The following is a 19,412-nucleotide window of genomic DNA, read 5'->3' as shown; positions in this document are numbered from 1 at the left end:
GGGGAATAGACCATATACTAGATACTACTCTTGAACTTATATTTAGACTGGTAGGTGTCAGAGCCAAAAAGGCAAAAAAGACAGCACTGCAAGTAATGCACTTCCAAGTCAGAAGTGAATATTCCAAGAGAAACCACATGGTATAGTATCACTAGTGTAAGAGGGCACACTTCCAAAAATGAAGGCAACTTTTTCTTACAAGCAGCACTTATTTTTACCAGATTGATAAAAAACAAATTGAGTGACAGTCCAGGCCAAATTTCATAGTCAAGATATTTCTTTTAATTAGCTTAGCCTGATTTATTTGCCAAAATAAATTACCTGCATGATATAATGGACTGGTTATTTATTTAATAACTGGGGATCCAAACAAAACTTAGAGGTCGCTTACATACGGAGTTTTTGTTCTCTCATTATAGTCATAAATGTAATAATGTTTGATGCTTGCCTGAGTTCAATGTTAAAACCTAAGAAGAATAACAGTGTGTTAATTATTGTTCAGTATCATGAGAGTTTATGGAGAGCTGGTGGAAAGAAAAAAGGGTACAAGAATTAACACATGAGCATTACGTGGGGCTAATGTTGGGTTCATTACGAATATTGGGAATATTTTGAATTTTGTCTTTAAATAGAAAATGCTGTGTCCAGAAACAAAACTGGCTGGCTCTAGGAGGTGCACAGTGAGTTGCAGGTGTCTCCCTTCTCAGCATCCTGAATGTGTTAGTGAAGTAGTCATAGTCTGATGCTGGATGCTGACACCTGATTTCTGAGAGTACAGAAGAGCACAGAGGAGAGGAGAGGAGAGAAGGGAACTGAACCTCAGTGTTTCAAACCTAGCCCCAAACTCTGCCCCGCCTTTCCTCTTCCTGGAACAATTCACAGACCTGAACCAAAGTCTGTTCAAGTACAGAGACAGATGTCATTTTTACTGGGGTGTAGATCCAAGCTTAGAAGCACTGGGTGCCAGACACGTGATGATTTTCACCATTTAAAGCATTCTGACACATAGGACGTGTCTACTCATCATCCTACGGCATGCTACAGTGATGTAGTGATCACATGGCTCTGCACATGATTGCCAGCTATGTCGCCATAGTGGTGCACTTCACTGGTATAGTGTGCCGCTATGGCAATGAAGCAGCGAAATCTAACCGTGCGCCATGTGCACAGCACAGTAATGGCCCATACAGTAATGGTCCAAAAAGAAGTACTAAAGCAGGGCACCATACCAATACTACTATATGGCAACATGTAGACACACCCATAGGTAACTCTAGAATGTTTTTAAAATGGCAGACGTCATTAAACCTCATTGTATGTGTTTTAAATATAAAGTGAACTGCGGTAGTGTGCCTCAGCCTACCTACAGCCTACCTAATTTGCCTTTATTGCACGTGTATTGAACTGGGGCTTTTCAAAGTGGTAATTACTAACTGCTACCACCAGGTGCAGCTAGCTCTGGAGCCCAGCATCAGCCTGCATTGTGTAGTGGCTGCCAGCACTCTCTGCCTCCTACTCTCCAGAATTACAGCAAGGCGTGAAACTCGCACCAGGCTGTGGAACATCTGTTAAGTTTTAAGGTGCTATACCTAAAGCACTTTAAGTAAAGCACAACGTTACAGTGCCTTTGGAAATGCCTGCCCTGAACATGTATGGACATCTGCAGTCATGGGGGAGACAGGAAAAGTTTGCAAGGACTCTACTTTTCTGCCTCCTTGCCAGCAAATTGATCACAGTCTCTGCAGAACTTCAGGTATTTCCCTATGGCAACCCTAGCTCCCCTATGAGTTTCAAGAAGAGCCAGGTGGGGAGAGAACAGCCTGTTGTACCATTACATGTGTGAAAGGGGTCCTGGTACCATGTGCTGCTCTGATGCAGTGATATAGGCACTGTAAACACTGGTACTTGGCAAGGTGTTTGTAATCATTGTTTATTCTGTTTTTTTCTATTTACAAAAAAAACTGTCTTCACTCAAGGAAACCAGGGATATTACTGACCAGTCAGAACACAGCTTAGCACCTCTAAGAGAGAACAACTCCTGGGCTAAAAGAAAGCAGAATCTGAAATAGGCACTTGCATAATATAAGACCATGGATACATAGAGCAAAGACTGCCAAAAGAAGGCTGGGCAAAGAAAACGTCCAGGACTTGACAATAAAAACCTGATCCCACTGATAATAGTGGCAAAACTGTCGGTAGCTTCAATGGGCTTCAAATGAGATCTGCTAAATGTGATTTCTCCTTCATTGCATGCCTGCTTCCTAGGGACAAGCTGAGCTCGCTCACTCCTTACTATCATTACATGCCAAATTTCGGGCTTGAGTGATTTTTTAGTGTTGTTTTTGTCCTGTTTCTCCCCCTTTTTAAATAGGTCCAAAATTACTGAAGAAAAAGAACATAATAAAATCAATGAAGTGGTATACATAGAAAGCAATTTTAATAGAGATTAGAAGGGCTTAGAAGGGAGAAGACACAAACTAGAAATGCGTAACTTTTTTTTTTTCTCTTTTGTCTTAAATTAGATTTTCTGTTGGAAACCATGTAGAGAGTACCTGGGGTATTAGTAGATCAGATACAATTGTAACTTTTAACTAAGAAGAAAAGAAACAATTATGAGCTAACATTAAAACGTTCTTAGTGCTAACTTGCAACAGAGGTCAGAATACTGATGGTTTGTAATGAACATCAATAGCATGAAAGATTGTTAGGAGAAGGTAAGCCTGAGCATGCTCGTACAGCTAATAGCATCTTATTCAGGGGATGACTTTGTTGGCAACTACAATAAGCTGATCCACTAGACAGGCCTATTCTTTGTAAATCCACTTAATATTAAGGCTCTAAATGATTTAAAGATTCCTAGTGATCATCTTGTTCAGTGCCACTGTTATGAAGCCAGGATGATTTGCCATGTCTCACAGCAAGATAAAGCAGCTGCTGAATACAGGAATGATGTGTGGATACCACTGATTTAAGAAAACAATATGATGGGTCTGATTATTGCTGACAGTTGAAAACAATGAACCTGATCCTGTTCCAGCTTACCAGCCTCAAAGCAATACAGCATATAGGACCTGAAGACCATTAGCAAGAGGTACACGCTTGGTCCTATGTGATCTCCAGGGGAGAGCACTTTCTGCCCCGGGCATGTCCTCGGGTGCAAATTAATATGCCTTCAGACTGGAGTCCAAGCAGGGAGACCCACCAAGAAGCAGTTGTTGACACCAGCATGAGTTACGATTTCTGAAGGACTCCTGTGTCTACTTTGACTTTTTACTACAGAATCTGGATTTTCGTTTTGATAACTACCCAGAATTTTGGCTGAACAATGGCATATTCTCCTTCTCTCCCCTCCTTTTTATGTCTGTTTGTAACGTGTATTGATTTGGAGATGCATGTTTGGTAATACAGGAAATACACTTCACGTTATGAATCAGCCTAACCCTGAGGTATGAGGCAGAAATAAAACTAAATTGTTATGACTGTATCCTACACGGCTTATGTTAATACAATTCATACTTCAGTACGATGAGTATAAAACCATTAGGAAGAGTGGCGGAAGTGGCAGGGAGAGACACATATACAAACACGCATTCTTAATGTATTTCCTTTATTGAGGATGTTCTCTGTTGTCCCCTAAAAGGCTGCTTGAAAATAGTGTCACGTTTTCTCTGATAATTTAAAAATATGTATTTTGCCAATAGCCACTTAAAAGTCAGTTTGCCTTTGGCTTTCAAAGCTGGAAGACCAACTGGAAAACCATTCCCTTTGTGCCTCCATTACTTAATACTAGAAAATGAGTTCATTTTATTTCTTTGGATCACATTAGAATATGTAAATGTGTAAATCTCAGCAAGTCTGTCAGGTTAATTCCAGTCAAAATCCCAAATGGGCATCCAGCTGGTAATAGTATCATTTTCATTCCCATTTTTTTTTTTTTATTTAAGGTTGGCATATTGGACACATGTAGTGCTTTTGTGATTTAATTAATTATAGGTAGAATGGCACGTACTGTCTACAATTAAAGTTGAGCTAGTTACTTTGTTTAATTGAGGTTAAAAATACTTGAAGCTGTTTTGCTGAGCAACTTGAGTGCTCTCCTTTGGAGCAGGTCCTTGGAACTTGGCACAGAAGTATAAATAGGAGCAGAGTGGGAAAGAATCAGGATTGGGACAAATGAAACAATTATACCTTATTAAAGAAGGGAGTCTTAGTGAATTTCTGCAGAAACGTCCATGTCTGTTTTCCCTTCTGCTCCATTCTATGGTCAGTAGCAACTAAGATGCAATAATTACTTGTTTACTTAAATAGGAGCTAAATTATTGTGGTTTACCTTTACTTTCTGTGGCTCATTACAGGTAGTCAAGAAGCTTGAGGCCAAATCAATTAAATCTTTGCAGGTTAGTCTAAGCTGCTTCGGATTGAACCGATAAGTAAGTGAACAAACATTCACTGTTGATTCCAGAAGCCCAGGCCAGAAGCCGTGTTAGAGCAGGAGTGGGTAAAATATGGTCTGCAGGCTGGATCTGGCCCACAGAGAAACTTTCTCCAGCCCACAGCAGGTCCCTTGGTCCCACCTGGCCCAGGCACCGTCCAGTATGTGGCACATCCCACCACCCCCTGGGCATGGGCTGGGGCAGCTCCATGGCAGGACTGCCTTTCTAGGCAGCCCAGGTGGTGGTGGCTCCTTCCCACTGCCACCACTGCTGGCCCCAGCCCCGTGGTCCTGGTGGGGACCTGTGCATACAGTCCTGACCCCAGCCTACTCTGTGCCTGCTGTGGACTCACCCTTGCCAGAGCAGACCAGCTGGAACCCATGCACACAGCCCCAACTCCAGTCCACCCCTCACCTGCTCTCAACTTAGTCTCCCACAATAAACAGCAGCAGCATTGACAGAGGCTGGACAGAAGCTACTGCTCAGCACAAGGGAAATGTGGCCTCTCCCTTTTGCCACTTCTGGGCCCTTCTTGCAGCAGCCACCTGGACCCTGCACCCAGGCTGCCTTGTGGCTCCTCTGTACTGCTCCTGCTGGGTAGCCCGGAGGCAGCTTGGGTGTGGGGTCTGGGCAGGCAGTCCAGGGCAGGCGTAGGCTGAGCTAAGTTTTGGGCTATGCATGCAGATTCTGGCTGGTCCGCTCCAGTTGGGGTAGGTCTGAAGTGGGTGCAGGGTGGGCTGGGGCAGTGACCTGTTGGTATTAGCAGGGAGGATCCACAGGATGTATAGGCTCCAGGCTATTGGAAAGGGGGCAGGAGGGTGGGAGTGCTGACCAGCACACAGTAGCTTCCTAGAACTTCCTATGTGGCCTATGGGCCCAAATCATTGCCCACCCCTCTGCTAGCGCATGCCTCCCTGCTTAGCTAGAGCAAACTTAGTTTGGGCTAGACTAGCCAGACTCCCCTGGTGGGGATAGGGGTTTGTGAGGGAGGTACAAAGGATCCTGGGATGCTGGGGGACTACAAGTCATCTTGAATCTGGAGGGGTTCTGGGACAGAAGTTCAACTGATTTAACCTAAATCATCAAAATCTAATCCATCCAGGTTTATCTTAAACAGGTTTCACCCATTTTGAAAGTGGTTTATGTGCATTGAACTTCTGTTGTGTTACAGATTTGAACCAGTTTGTAATCATTAATACCAGTTTATGCAGAATTTCTATCCCTAGCCTGCAAGATAAGAATGGACAGTGGGGAAAAAAAGTCACAAGGGATGAATGAATGCATTTTCTGGAGCAGTAAGGCCCTTCCCTCCACTGTAAAGTGGTTTGATTGTTCTGCAGTGTGGACAGAACAATCTGTAGCCTCTGGCATCCTCTCAGAGTTAGAAAGAGAACCAGAGACTTTTGCCTCTATATTCCCCTACAGCAAATATCAGTGGAACACAATCCCACAGCCAGCAAATAATCACTGCCCCCCTCTTATAGCTAATCTACACTGAGTATAACAGAGTAGTCATAATAGTTGTAGGCTGTCAAATCAAGCAGCAGATGCCTGTGCAATGGCTCTAAAGGTCCAAATCATACTGATTACCCAGTCTGGAACCAACAACATTGTCCCTAAGGAAATTTGTTTCACAGGGATTTGTATGCATTAAAAAATTATATTTAAGGGCCCTATATTAAAATAATGTCAAAGTTATGCAGTCAGTTACTCTGAAGTTAAGAAACAACAGAAGACTGCCATTCAATCTTAATGAATTCCCTTTTTTTGCATATGCATTATTGCACAAGTTTAAATCATACTTTTTCACAGGACCCCAGGCTCATTCATTCACAGGGGATGAATCAGATTTATGTAGTGAATAAAGATGCTGTGTGCAGGGCCCCTTTCTAGTTTGTTGCAGTCTTGACTGAGGAAGAGGACTATGGGAAGAGAGAGGATGGGTCTTATCATTATAGAAATTGAAAGTTACCCTAGAGATTTGGATCATCTCTTTGCCTTCACCACAGCATTTCTTAGTCAGTGAAACCAAAAGGTGCTTATACATGAGCCAGGGGGTGGGGGCTTCAATAATGAGGTACAATTACAGCACATCGGAGCAGACTCAATTAATCAAGTCTGCTGGAGTGTTGCAATTACTACACTGCAGCAGCCTCCTGTGTCTCATGTATCAGTGTCCCTGCACTTCAAAGTGATGGGGGGTGCCACTACTTTGAAGTGCAGGGACATAGATGCATGAGATGCTCTGGACACTTTAATTAGAGCAGCTCTTGAAGCCACTCTAATTAAAGTGCCCCCCCCCCACCTTCCTCCCAACTCCCAGAGCATGTGTATAAACACCCAAAGTGTTTTCTGCTAATTACTTGTAAGTTTATCACTTCCCAGGTACCTAGCCCAAGACACCAAGGGTCAATATTGTAGAAATGCTGAGTGCCCATTACTGCATCTGGGTTAGAACTGTGCTTTGAATGAAATACTATTAAAAATATTAAGTATTAATCAATCAATTAGTGCTTAGAAATAATGGACACATTAAAAAAAAATATCAGTGGCCAATTGACACTTTTGGCCTCAACTTCTCTGTACCTCTTGTATCCAGCTGAAAAGGTTTTCGTAAGATAGTTGTGAAGGTATATTCCTCATGGTATAGGAAGTGCTGGGGTACAGGGCTATCAAAGATATTCACTAATAACAATGCTCTTTGTTCTTATAGACCAGGTTTATGCTGATTTAACTGTACGGTGTAACAGAGAAGAAAGAAAGAAAAGTTAAAGCAAAGGTGAAATGTGAGTTACCTTTTTTTTTCCCCTCTGATCCATGTTCTGTAAATGGCCCTCTTTATAGTCAAATGACATATGGCTCCCATCACTCACACTCATAAATTCAGCCTGAGATGCAGCAGCTTTGATTTTTTTTTATTTTCCACGTTTGCTTGTTTGTACAACAGCTTTCTCTTTATGAATCCATGTGTGAAGATTACACGTGACAGGCCATGTGGTAGTTGAGAGATAACTATTCCATTCCCAGCATGGAACCAGGAAGGAATTACACACTGTCTGGACAAAAGATCAATGGATCAGAACATAGAAAGGCAGCAAATTCACCACTACATAAAAACTATAAAATAGCTGCCCAAAGGAAGCTATTTCCAGTGCACACAAGTTTTACTGGGTCTAGAGAACCCAGGAATGATGCTATATATTCTTCACCAACATCTACCTTCATTTTATCTATTAGCCATTTACATATCTATGGACATAAAGCATTAGGCCATAAAATCTGGCCACTTCTCATACACAGAAACAGAAAACTTGATAGGCAAGATAAACCTGATGGGCCAATCCCATGAGGCACTGTATAGAAAGGGAAAAATAAATTTTACTCGTATCCAATAAATACTGTCAATATATATATATATATATATTTTCATTCAAAGTTGCATGTTCTTAAAAGTGAGTTCTGCATTTTACTTACTTTTGTTGCTAGGCATGAGCATCGTGGTAAATATATACAAAGTCTGTGCTTTTGTTAAAAATACCTAAGATTTTTAACCTTCCTACTACATCAAGAGCCAACAAACTGTTTAGCTATGGGGTTCTGCAGCTGTTAGCTCCTGAAAGCTTGGGGTTTGCTATATTAAAAAACCCCAACAGATTATGGTACCCTGTTGAATTTTCACCTTTTTTAAACACACTTGTGTTATTTGCTAGTGGGTAACAGTCTGATAAGGCATGTACAAGGGCTTTGGCAGTATAATTGCAAGACTCTATGTGTAATTATTTGTAAAATTGGTGGCTGCTGATTTTTTGTTTGAGATGAAATGTTAAGCGTGTTGTAGGCAACAGCAGGATACTTTCAATGAAATAGTGTCTACCTAGGAAAAATGTAAGAGGCAAAGGCATATTCAAATAATACACAGATTGTTAACACAAATGAAGCCTAGCTAGTGTCCAGCATGCTGCACTGAGAACACCAGTTAAACAGAGTAGGGAATAAGCGATAAACATTACTCATCAGCAATCAGTAGGTGTTTGTAGATCTCTGCAGGAAATCTAGTCAGGATTGCACAGTGGCATGAAGTTGTAATAGTCATATAGAGTCTGGCCTAGTGGTTAGATCACCAGAGAAAGGCTGGAAAGAGCAAAACACAGGCTAAATCCAGGATCAAGCAACATACCTAATTACCAAATCTAAGGGGAATCCAAGAGCAAGATCCAAATCACAAGACAAATTTAGGAGACAGAGACTGAATTATCAGATCCAGAAGCCAGAGTCCAGGAACAGAGAAGAGCAGGAAAACAGAGGTACTAAACAGCAAAAGCTTGCCAAGACAAACCTCCAACTGGAGCTACTGTCTGAGTCTGGTGCAACAGCTGGAGCTAAATGGGGATGCTTCTTTCCCAGGAGCCAATTGGGAGGCCCAGCCAGTGGCCAGCTGGAGTCATTAGCCGCCAGGCAGGTGTGGCCCACTAGGCATTTAACCCAGGTGGGGACAGGACAAAACAGTCTTGGAGAGAGGCATGCTAGGATTTTTAGCCTCTGGCTTGGAAGCTGAAAATGCAAGGAATAAAAAAAAAGTAGACTGCATGTGAAATGTTTCAGGGGGAAAAAAAAGCATTTGTGGCAGCAAAAGGACAAAGGTGGAGGTAGAAGTGTAGTTCATAAGATTTAGTGGGCTCTGCAGAATAAAATAAATAAGGCAAAAAAAAAAGGGGGTGGGGGGACTAGGGGCCCAAGACTTGATATGGACATTTGCTTTATCTGGAGACCTTGGGCTGAAGCCTCGTGGGCTGTTATTTGAAACTGTTCTGACCAGACAGGATGAAGGACTCTTGCAACTGGAGGTGATGTCTTTCTGGAAGAGCGGTACCTCTACAGGAGGGCTAAGCTTGTGTGGGGCTCTGGGCTGCCTCTCCCAAGGAAGACAAAGCCTGGCTTGTCCAGGTTTTCCTCTGTATGTGACCTACATGTATTTGGCAAGAAAAAGTTTAGGTCTTGGCTCCTCCGGACCTTACATGAGGAAGCCTGTTCCACCCTAGCACCCCTTCTGCCCTACCTTCCACACCTGAAACAGACTATGCACTGAGAGGGATTGCATCTCCCAAAGCTTCCCAGGGTGGAGGAATCTGCCCAGCCTTTACTGGAGACAGCATGCAAGGCACAGTTGTGGTCCTTGCTGTGCTTCCATGAGCATAAAGCATTTAAACTTGCTGTAGGCTGACCTAGTAGTTCTTACTTGAGCCAAACAGCCTTCCTGAGAGTGTCTTAGGACTCTGTGGTGGAGTTTGGCCAGGAGCTGGGAGGCTTGGGCTGCAAGATGTGACTCTCGTGGGCAGGCATGGCTGGAAGCTGACTCTTTGCCTTTGCAGTCAAGCCCAAGAGCTTCCCTGTGTTCAGAAAAGCCAGCTGCATCCATCCAAACTAATGGCTGGATTTCAGATTACTGGCCTAGTCACAAAACTGTGGAATCATTTCTTTGGTGAAGAGCCAAGCTCCTATGAGCTACTTCATTGAAAGCAATGCATATGTCAGTGTTTTCTATCAAATCACGTCCCAAGGTGACCACTGTTCTTAGCAGTGAATGTTGTCTCGACTCTCATCTAAATAATGCAGCTATCAGTGGGCTCCTATTTCCTTCTATGCTTTTCTTTTTCTCATGCTATATTCTGTCCTGTTGTGTATGCAATTGCTTGTGATGAACTACAGAAGGTGCCTGGGTTTTTTTTTCCCGCTTTCCCAATTATGCACCTTATGCTGTTTGAAGGGTAGGAAATGTCTTGAGGGTATTAGCTTGAAATACCTACTACTACTTAAGACTTAAGTTACTGGGAGCACATCCTGACTGAATGCCATAGCCACTTGGCTCCATGTCTGGATCTTGATGCTGACACAAGCATGATCCACAGCATCCCACACAGTGTGAGTCAAAGTGTGCCTGGACTTGAGCCATAAAGGAAGCTCGGTCCCTTTATAGCACAGATTGAGGGACTCTGCATCCTATTTTCACTGGTACAGTGCTGCTTGAAGCACTGGTATTGGTGGTGTTTTACAAATGCTTCAATCAGGGGTTTAAAACGGCACCGTGCCGGTTGGGATGGGCCCCCTTCCCAGTGCTCTGCAAGCCCCACACTCAGCTGAGCCCACGGCATGGACACAGTTATCTGCTTTGTGACCAGGGAGACCTAATGTTACCCCCCAGCTCTAAACCAGTGACCTTCTTTAACCAGCTGGTTCTGCCTGTGTAATTATGCACTTATAGAAGGGGAGGTACAGGTAGCCTTACCTCCCTGGGACACCAGAGGTGTTGTGAGGAGTTGTTGCACCACAGATAGGAGTGCGTAGCACTTGACCCTTGCACTTTCCTCCCACACAGGGGCTGCTTTAGCTGCTGTCTCAATACAGGCATCCTCAAGCTGCCCTTCTGGTGCCTGGGGGGTGACTTCGTACCCTCCTGAGGGGCTGGTCCTCATTCCTAAGGAGGGTAATATGGAAGGAGGAGGCTTGGACCATATCTCTTCTGGAGACTTGCTGTAGGTGGGAACTGCCAGGTGAGGCACTACGCATGGGGATGATGCCTGCAGAGGGGTGTGACGTGCCGACTGTGGCATGCATCCATCCATGGGCAGCTTCACAGTGCCTGCTGCCAGTCTGTCTCACCATCATAATCTAGAGTAGAGGTTCCTATAATGACAATACAAATACCCAAACTGTAGCCACTCATATCAACAAAGCCAGACTTGGACCTGATCCTCACCAAGTACAGTACCTACCAGGGGACAAGGACAACAGATTTTCTCTGGCTGTCACCACTGGCCCCTGGCTTGTACACCTTAGACACAGAGGTCATTAATGGTATATATAATCTACTTTAAATCATCTATAAGGTACAAATCTGCTCTGCTTTCTGCTTAACCTCAGAATGCTAGGGGTCTTTCCACCCTCAGAAAAAAAATGCAATTTGGGCACTTAAATAGGTGGATTAGTTTCTGGCCCCAAATCATCACACTCCATAGCTACCTCTTGCCCATCTGTTTCTGTAGACTCTTCTTATTCAAGGATCCAGTCAACAAAGTGGAAAAAAGGCCGATAGTCAAATTGCAAGGAGTGCTGAAAATCCATCAGGTCAGAGTTGTTTATTGGTATCTTGTTAGAAATCATGAGCTTTCTCTGTTTTGCCGCTGTCACTGTCACAAAGTATAATGGCAAACTCTTATAGTCATTTGGACTGACATTTTATAGGTGGTCTGTAACTGAAGCTGGTATTGGGACATATTTTGAAAGCATGCCACGAGCAGGTGCCTTTGTCTGGGAGAAGCAGGGGGTGGATATTTTTAGTAACTGAAAATCTTATTGCATAGTTTGTACAATCAGGAAGCTAAGCTTTTCTCTCTCCACTGTTAGGCAATTCAGGGCTGGTCAGAAACCTCTTCCAGAAAAACAAACCATCAGGGTTTTTTTGATCAGTCTGGTTTGCTCAGCTTGAAATGGTTCCTTCAGCTGAGCTGGGTTCAAACCCTCACCAAATCCAAGACAGATCTGAGGGAATGATCCCTGGTACAGCTGCTTTGAGGCTGCAGTGCTGAATATTGTGGAGTTCCTGATTATAGGGCTGAAATGCCTAAGCAACCTTTTAAACTTAGGGGGAAAACTCCAACATTGAGCTTAAATCTCCCTGGCTGCACATTAAGCCCGTGTGCTCTTCTACCATTGTGGGTAGGTAAATGTGGTGACACAGTGAACTTTTAACCACTGCCCTCTTTAACAACCTCACACATTAATACAACTTCTATATCCTCTTTCTGCTTCTTACTCCGAAGTGACACCTAACTCTTCTCTCAGCCTTTCCTTATGCGTTATGTTCTGGAAATCTCATGGCTTCATGGCACTCTCCTGGATGCTCTCTCCAGTTTATCTATACCTACCTTAAGGTGTGGTGCTGCAAACTGTATAAATTACTACAACAGAGAGACTTGATCTGTGCCAGGTAGATGGAAACCAGGGATAATTATTTCTTGCCTGTGTGACTTCTGCTAATCCATCCCAAAATGAAACCTGCTCTTCCTGTTAGCAATTAACGTTGCAACGTAGGCTCAGGATATCCCTTGTCCATTAGAACCAAGAGCCTTTCTGTCTAATTTATTCATCATCCTGCACTGGGTTATTCCTCTTTCCTAGGCTCAATGTGTTGTCCCTACTGAATTTCTTTTTCGAGAGTGTTTCTATATGAGCAAGATAGTAGAATCTGGGCCACAGGTATATCACACCTCACAAACTTGTGTAAACATTTTTATGAGATTTCTCTCTTGCTTTCTGCCCCTCCTTTTCTCTCCCCTGCCCTCCCATTTTATCCTACACAAATAAGGTGAAAACACTACATGTCTCTTTCTTGTCTATGACACACATTGAGATGATCCTTCAATTTTAGAAAGTCTGTTGCAAGCTTAAAGCATTAGCATTCTCTATTTTGGGGAAAATTTAGGGTATGTGGGAGCTAAAAGCCTCATAGGGTATACAGGTAGCAACACATGTAAAAAGTCAACTTTTAAGCCCTTCAGTGTCCATAGTAGATCAAACCAAAGCAATGACACTTACTTGAAGCAACTATAATAAAGATATTAAAGTTACAGTAGTCTTAGTAGCCCAGCCAAATCTTTGCATTTTTGCAGGATTTGGGATTATTGCTGTGTGTGGTGGATGTTGGGGGGGTATTATTATTATTATTATTATTATTATTATTATTATCTACTTGTTCTTCCTGGCTCCTAAATTCCTGGAGTCTTAGTATTATTCTGTAGGAGGCAGGAGCCAGGTCCAAGTCAAGTTAACAGGAATCTTTCCATTGACTCGAGCAAACTTTGAAGTAGACCCTTGAAATGCATAGAAAAGCATATGTTGAAATATTCTGCTTTGGAAGTAATTGTAGTCTAACGTTTTTAGCAGCTCAGCTGTGGATTGAGGCTGGGGAGAGAAGCAAATGTATATTTAGAAACGGCTTGGAAATAGCTAACATAATTTCCATTACAGATATTGCTAGTTTTACTCCATAGCTTTCCTCTGGGGACATATTAAAAAATAAAGTGTTAGTATCTCTTCCATTACTACTAGAAATCTTTTGAGAACCCCATATTGATTCTTCAGTAATACCTTAGCAGTACTCATCTGTCGCATAGCGCATGATTAACATCTGTGGAACATTGACGTAAAACCTAACTCAAATAAATAAATAAAAGCTAACTTTTCCCCCCATCCCAAAACATGCAGTCTAGGTACTGCAATGCAGTGATCATCTGCACTTGTTAGAATAGATTAGATTTACAAGGGGAGAGATGCCCACATAAACTACTGTTTTCCTCATCTATACATAAGAACGCACTATGACAGAAAAGGAATAGACATACTTGTAAACCTGTGCTTTGAGAGAAAGAGATTGCTTACTGTTATCATCCTTCCCTTCTTCCTCCACCGTGTATAAATGTATTAAGGTCATCAGTTAATTGAAGGGCACAGAAATGTCAAGCTATTAGCACAAACATCAAGTGCTTATGAATGTTGAAGCCCTTCTCTGTTTCCCATCAGGATCTGGTTTTTCAATTTGAAAGAGAGGTGTTGGACCTTTAGTTGGTAATAAATAAATAAATAGGTGGTGATGTGATTAGTAGGCATGCGGAACCACTGCCTGAAAGGGTATGCTAACTTTCAAAATTGCATTTGTGCCTTGCATAATGCTAGTTGAAGGCTTAAAAAAATGAGAGAACCACTGGTTTCTCTGCTCTGCTTCACTCCATGTTCGGTAATATGCACAAGACAAAGTATCCACTCTTACTTTTATTACAGGCCTTACAGAAAGGCAGTATACATCTGTTAGGTTTCCCCTAGTCCCTGATTCTGTAAACAAATATTTATTCTTAGAATTCTTCATAGCAAACAGTCAAAGTCATGGCTCTTTCTTTCAGTTGGATCCTTGAAATGATAAATATACCCGAAGCCTAGTTGGGTATTTTATAATGGGAGCAACAACAATCAATACCAGACATTTGTCTCTTGTCAATTTCCCTTGACTCTACGGGATCGTGAATTATGAGCCTTGGATAAGGACCCTGACAACTGATAATTGCTAAGTCTTCTATCTTTCCTTTCCAAAGGAGATCATATTACTTTTAACTCTAACTTGCCAGGAAACGTCTCAAGACGGCTACTGATTTTCTCTCTTGATCCTACTCCTAAAATATATTCTGAACATGATCTCACCCATTCCACAGTGGAAAACCATGATCATCCAGTTGCAAATATCAGTGGTACCCGATCATTCTTCTGTCTCTATACCTTGTACAATGAAGCCACAATCCATAATCAAAACTAAAAAGATCTCACAGCACTCTGATTGAGAATCACTACCCTACAGAATTAACAATAGAAACTGGTAGAGAAAGTTCTGGCTGTTCTGGCAATGCACAGATAAATTGCAAAATATAAACGTCTAATTCTCCACCACTCACAAGTGCCTACACTAAACAATTTGCTTTGCAGCTCAAAGATAAGCCTTAACACAAGAGTAAGGATAGGAATGAATATGGAAAGCAGGATGGAGGAGGGCTGTTGGTTTGTGCATGATGCTACTGGAGGATGCAAACAGAAGTGCAGCTCCCCGCTGTAACTGAGAGCACTTTGCAGGGAGCATTTGGAGTTACAGCAATCCCCTGGACCAAACAGAAGTTCACTGTTGATTCCAGGTGGGAGGAAAATCTAGCTGCTGCCTGCAGCTGATATACTTCAGTAATGGCCCCTTCCTCTCTCTCGGCATATCCCTGTTTCAGAATGGGAGGGGATAAAGGGAGGAGAGGGAGCTCATTCTAGGGGTTCTCCAGCTGGTGCTGGAGGGTGGGGTGGGTGAATCGGAGCTCACCCCCCCACCTCCCTCTCTTCCCTTTCTCCCCTCCCATTCTGAAAACATCTGGAGGCTGGAAGGTAGCACAGACAAAAGTTACAGAAAAGGGTCTGTTTTGAAATGTCTTCGTCTGGCCCTGCATGCAATGAAGGTTCAGATTTTTTCCTGATTTGCCATTTTTTAAGTTGTTGCAACTGTGCACTTGTGTTTGGTCACAACTATAGATTGCTTTCTGTGGCCAGAGTGGATGGAGACAGAAGTGATCGTTTTCACCAAGAGCAGAAGTCATTGAGAGATACTGCTTAATGGAACAAAAGAGGTATCAGCCTGTGAAGGGAGGTGATCAGAGAATTTTAGGGGAGCTTGGAATGCACAATCACCTCAATCAGAAGTTAATTTATTGACCCAAATATCTGTGTCCAAAACAAGTGCGACTGACAACCCAACACTCGCAAAGGCTGCTATTTTTGTTTTTCATACTTGTGTATATACCATCAATTCATCCAGAAAACTCATGCCTAGTTCTTAGTTGAAAATGAGCAGAAGGATGTCAAAATCAGAATTTCATGGCACATCTACCTGAGATTGTGAATTTAGTGAACAACCAGAGATTCTGCTAACCCCATTCTTATGGTCTAGACAGCAAAGCACCTAATTTACTCTCTCTTGATCTTCCACATAGACAAAAGTCAGCTTGATCTCATTAAGCACTTTGTTTTTTATGACTTCTTGGCCTCTTGAAGACTCAGATCAAGTGCAGTCCTATGCTTATGCGGCAAGGGAAACACAGTGACCATGGAGGTGGTCTTTCTAGCCACAACCGGGAAGACCGCTCTCCTGGCATGGGGATAGTACCTGCCCAGGTAATGTATAGTATACCTCCCACTTAGCTGTTGGAGTGGGAAGGTCTTGGCTTTAAGCCCCCTTTATGGAAATGGGAGACTCCTCCCTGGCTTGCCCCTGGGATGCCCCAGAGTTTTGCTTGCCCTATGGCTGAGGACAAGCGAAACTTGGGGACATCTGAACCCAAGCCCCTGGGTTTGGGCCTGCAAGTAGGATGCCTACCAAAGATTTTGGAACCATCTGAAGCCCCAGGCAGGGGTGGCGAATGTTTGCTGGTAGTAGGGCCGCTTATGGTTCTAGAATGACTCTCAGATTTGGAATTTGTTTTGGCAAATTTGGCTTGGAATATGGAAAATTTAATTTAAAAAAACCCTTTGTTTTTTATCAAAAATATGCCATTCTGATGTGCAATATAATGCCTTCTCTCAGACAATCTGTCTGGCAAACAAATCTGTGTACTTTTGCCTTTTACTAGCTCCTGGAGATGTCTTTTGTTTTATATAGTGTTCTCAGTCACTCACGTTAATTATAAGAAAAGGGGACCCTTTTGTGCAGTCTGAATACACTGGAGTGGCCATCCACATCAATGGTGGCATGACCTCAGTGTGACAGCATAAATTTATTGAAGTCAGAAAGAGACTGAGCTGCCACTAACACTACTACAGAAGGTGAAGAAGGGCCTCTGACAGCTTCTTAATGAGCAGCTCATTGAAATGAGTTCCTGGAACCTGTTAGAGGTGAGAGGTTGGCTTGCAACTAGTTCATTTCTTGAAGGTTTTCTTCCTCACCCTAAGCAACAGGTAACTTGTGCTCCAGAATCTAGTATTTAAGGAAGCCATTTGGGAAGCACTAATGTATCCTATTTGCAACTTATTTAAAATTAACTTTTTAAAGATGATTTGTACAGTAAGGACACAATTGTGTCTAAACTGCAGGTCTGCAGTTAACCTTGAAACTACCTGGTTTTCCAAAAAAACAAAGGCCAGGGTAAGATTGATGTCTGACATTCCCCAGAACTCATACAGTAATATTTATTATAGTTTCTGAATTATTTTAGCCCATTGAATCAACTCAAATACTAGAAAGAGAAAATAATCTGATTGAAGCACAGGACTGAGTGAAACTTCAAGGATTAAAAGGATACTAGCATGTCACCATTGCAAAAGACTTCATTTTTCTCCTAAGTTGTGAGGAGTCTTGTGATTTTACTTTCAATGTGGGAAGTGAAATTAAGCCTTATTTAACAAACCTGCTCTGAAAAAGTTTAATGATGGGTAACACTTTAATTTAAAACAATGCTGTTTCTGTTGAGAGAGGGGTATAGAGAATGGAGAAAAGTGGCTGGGTATGGGATACCACACAATTGAAATTCTTCCTTTTGAATTATTGGATGATGAGAGTGCTTAGTTCATACCTGGCATAAAAGCCAAACCACACAGATGTGAAACAGCTTGCTCCCCCGCCTTACTTGGTTTTAAAGAGTGCTATAACGGTAGTATGTTAAATGGATAGGTAGTGATGTGGAAGAATCCAGCATAGCTAACTGTAATTTTGATTGTCTGTGATTTTTATACGTACATGCTGAAAGCATTCTTTCAAATGAAATATCAGTCACTTGGATAGATGTTTGAGTTCACGTTAATTAGGGAAACTGGACTAAATTTGCTACTATATTATATAGTGGCACCCTGCCAGGCTTTCTTGAAGAAGATTATGATAGGGTCCATAAAAACCTGATGATTGCTGTAGATTAGAGCCTAAATCATCTTTAGAAACTTTGCCTACAAGCAGGTGTTACCTCCAGCATTTGGGTAGCTTCAGATGTTCACTCAGCTTTCTAAATATGCTCAGTAGTACTAGTTTCGGGGCACTTTTTCTAGTGTTGGACTTGAGGACCTTTTGGCAAATAGCAAATTATGCAAAGTTGCTGAAAATAGAATACCTGATGTGTGTATTTTGTAAAGTACAGAGCCTTTGTTAAGTTCTGGCCTACTCAGTCCCATTGTTTAACTATCCATTGTATCAATTGTATAATTGGAAAGAGGCATGCCCTCTTTCATATAAAATACTGTAATGGAATTGGGTGGGAGGGGGAGGAATCCAGTTGCATATGGAAATTTCATGACATGAAAAAAGTTAAGCCAACTTTTGCACTATATGGGTGGTATTTTCCTACCTAGTCTGAAATTACTTCCAATTATCAGTAAAAAGACAGGAGAAGTTGATGTTATATATTATGTACTGTTCTAACAACACTGTCTTATTTTTGAAATCTTTTAATGCTAGCATTTTTTGGTTCCCTTAAACAAATCTTAACTAATTTCTCTTTGGGGAACTTTCAGATCTCCCCACATGCTGAAAAAACCAATGACAAGGAGTTATGTCAACATGAGCCAGGGGGTAATGTGTTTACTGGAAGAATATCAATATCATAAATAAGACACCATCTTATTTCTGACAATGGACCCTCTTTTGTGTCACTTGGGAACATGAGATCATAGGAAAGTAGGGCTGAAAGGGGCTTCATGAGGTCTTCTAATCCAGCCCCCTGCTCGGAGCAGATTCACCCTAGTTAACATGTTTAATGTGTCCTGGCTAAGATTATAAAGTCTGCTCTTGAGATGCAGTGGCACATCTATTTACAAGAAAAGCTGATGAAGGAATAGACGTACATGCAAAGATTGTGACTGTACTAAACAACTCTACAAAACTGAGCCTTGCAGGTGCTGCTGCCAGGGTCTTCCAGTGCTAATGCAGAAGACTCTACACCTTGTGCTGAAAAGTAGGTTGTCTGGTTGAGGGCAGCTCCAGGCTTGGATCAAACCTACTGGACCTGAAGAGGAAACAAGGCAACCATGGATCATGGTGTAACCGTACAAGCTGCTCTCCACACATGGGAGTGTTCCCGTTGCATTCCTTGTATATGTGACTTGTTCTCTGGTAGGCTCTTCAGTATATCTGCAGAGACAGCCTTTCTTACATATCTTCTTATAAATGTAATTACTATTAGAATTTACTACTTCAACTGGAAAGCAAGCACAAGATTTTTCCCCTCTGCCTTCATAGCCTGCTTTTTTATTTAAATGGTCCAAACGAAACAAAGCAATTGATGCATATTCAGGGATGTTACTAGCTCAGAAGATTTACAAACTAAAAGCTAACACTACTTTTTAATGTATGTTAACTTAGAAGCCTTTTTCTCTCTCTGTATCCCAGAGCATACCACAGTAAAATTTTGACTTTTATTACCC

This window comes from Crocodylus porosus, unplaced genomic scaffold (assembly GCF_001723895.1).
Source record: "Crocodylus porosus isolate Cpor-Errol unplaced genomic scaffold, CroPor_comp1, whole genome shotgun sequence".
In the NCBI taxonomy this organism is placed as follows: Eukaryota; Metazoa; Chordata; order Crocodylia; family Crocodylidae; genus Crocodylus; species Crocodylus porosus.
This window is presented reverse-complemented; position numbering follows the sequence as displayed.